A 2,982-nucleotide genomic window follows, 5' to 3' on the forward strand; every position below is an offset into this window, starting at 1 on the left:
GATGTACATGGGGGTGTGGAGGCTCTGATCCCAGCGCACAGCACAGATGATAGACCCATTGCCCATGAGGGTCAGGAGGTAGACAACAGAGAAGAGCACAAAGAGGAGGATCTGCCCCTCCCTGGAGCAAGGGAAGCCCAGGAGGATGAAGCCAGTGATGGTGCTGGAGGTGTTGGGGGTGTTGGAGATATTCATGTGTGGGAGCTGTGAAAGAACCCATAATTACTGCATGTTCCTGGAATATCAGAGGGACTTTATTTTCTTTGTCCAAAGAAGAAACATATTTGTTTATTTATGAATTATTAAGTCAATATTTATTCAGTGTTTACTGTTTGCTAGGTATTTTTGCTAGATACTGGGGATATAGCAGTGAACAAAAAAGATTAAAGTCCTTATCTCATTTAGCTTATCCCAGATAGGAGAATGCAATGTAGACTGACATTATTCTGTATAATTCTCTTTTTCTCTCCTCTTAAGCTAAATATACTGGGTTAGCTCTCTTTTTGACAAATGACTTTTTAAGAGTAGGCTGAGGTTATTTCTAACAGCAGTGTCATGGAGATGACCTGGGGTAGAAGGGTTTTTGTAATATTTTTTAAAAATGAATGAATAAGTGCACTACCTTTATGACCTCCATGAGTGGTCACCTAATGCAGCTGCTTACAGTCAGGTGCCTTGTTGGGTCATGTGATTCTGGAGCAAGAAAAATGTGGGACTTTGGGTGTCAGTTAAAAGTCATTGACATTTGGCTATATTTCAACCTAACCTGTTGATGAACTCTCTTTAATGCCATTGTCTACCAATTTTATTAGTAAATCAAGTGTGCTGAAGAAAACACCTGAAAAAAGAACACCTACTGCCATTTGGATTGATATCCTAAAAATAAAATTAACATCAATAATCTAACCATATTGGAAAAGGTCTGTTCTCTGGGGTAAGGATGCAGTGGTGTGCTGGGAACACACACCACTTTTCTGGATAAGTTTCTTTAGGACATTTACTTGGTTCCTATGGCAAGGGGCACTCATGTGTCTCATAAGAACTTTTAGGATCCTAACCATCTCTATCTCAATATCTATTGCCACAGGGCTTTTCTGGCTTCAGCTAGGGTGGGAAGGGATGGGAAAGATGACTATATTATGAGCTCCATCTTCTGTATGCATTTGCTGAGCTTTAAATTTGTCTGCCTGGGAGCTCACGCTAGGTTCCAAGTGATTATATATTTATTTATCATAAAGGGATGCTGAAAGCAGGTTTTATTTTAAAAATTCATATTTGTAAAGCAACTCTCATTTAGAGTAAAAATATTCAGGACTTCTTGCCTTTGTTGAAGAACAATTTTTGCCCTAATTTGCCTGTCTCTGTAGAACGTGTTAAAACTAATATTGAAGTCATTTGGTACACTGTTTACTCATAAATGGCAGAAGGCAGGATTTGATTTAACCAATGAACTCAGGTTATCCTGTCTCAGAAGTTAAAAGAAAAATTCTATAAAGCTTGTAAATATTAATTTACAGACAGAATACCTGGATCAATTCAAGGAATCTGTTGCTTAATAGTGATTGTGTATTTTGGTTTGGATCGTTTTACTGATTTCCCTCAAATCTCAATTTATACTTGGTCATCTATTTGAACATCTTATTACTGGAAATGTGGATAGTTTGAGTAAATCTTTGAGGACTTTCTCTTTTTTCTGTATGTTTTAGTATCACATCCCCCTTTCTCTTAATCCTTCATATACAACTCAGTTACAATTTCTATTTGCTCTATTTCTAAAATTTATCTTGATGAATACTTTTCTCTCCTTCCTCTGCACTTTCTTGTTCAAACTACCATTATTATTTCTCTGGATTACCGCAAAGTCCTCCTGAACTATCTCTCTTCTTCCTTCCTTTGCTTCCTTAGAACCCATTCTCTACACAATAGCCATATTGACCTTTTAATAATGTAAATAAGGTCATATCATTTCTTTGTGTAAAAACATCCAGTAACTTCCCCAATGTAGAATAAAATCCAGTGCATGAGCCCCTGAATGATTTGGCCTTCATCTGTTTCACCAGTGTTTTCCCTTCCTCTTCTTTTCCTCCTCTGTCTTTCCCTCTTCCCTCTTCCTCAGTTACATGGGCCTTCCTGTCTTTGACCAGGTGCTTTTGCTCTAGGGTTTTTGTTTCTTTGTATGTGTGTGTGTGTGTGTGTGTGTGTGTGTGTGTGTGTGTGTGTGTTTTGTTTGTTTGGAAATCTCATCTGGAACTCATTCTTCAGTTTCCAGCACTAATATTCTCTTCTTTTGCACACCCTATGTTAGTTTGTCTGCCATTCTTTTGTTCCTAAGGTGCTATTTATTTTCTTTTAGGTCCTTATCAAGATCTAAAATTATTTTCTTTCTTTACTTATTTGTTGTGTCTACCAGTTGAATGAAGTCGAGGAACTGGTCTGTTGAATCCATTGTTTGATTATAGTTGTGGCATGTAGTAGGTGCTCAATAAACTGTTGTATAACTGCTCTTTTTTTCAACAAACATTTTTCTAATTATAAAATATGTACATAATAGAATACTTTGGAAAATGTATGAATTGTAATGAGGAGTATAAAAACTTTAAAAAATATCTATAAAAGGAAATATGTTGGGGGCACCTGGGTGGCTCAGTTGGTTAAGTGTCAGACTTTTGATTTCAGCTCAGATCATGATCTCATGGTTTGTGATTTTGAGCCTTGAGTCAGACTTTGTGCCAGCAGCATGAGCCTTTGTAGGATTCTCTCTCTCTCCTCTCTCTGCCACTCCCTTCTCTTAAAAACAACAACAACAACAACAATGATATTTTGGGAGAAATATGTTCCAAGGCTTAAAATGATATCATTTGGAAATGATTTTTACACCAAGGGAACCTAAAAAGTAATGTGAGTAAAATTTGTAGGGATGTACTATTTAATAACTCCTACATATTATCTTGAGTTACAGAATTCTGGTATAGATTAGGGAAT

This window comes from Suricata suricatta, chromosome 9 (assembly GCF_006229205.1).
Source record: "Suricata suricatta isolate VVHF042 chromosome 9, meerkat_22Aug2017_6uvM2_HiC, whole genome shotgun sequence".
Taxonomy (NCBI): domain Eukaryota; kingdom Metazoa; phylum Chordata; class Mammalia; order Carnivora; family Herpestidae; genus Suricata; species Suricata suricatta.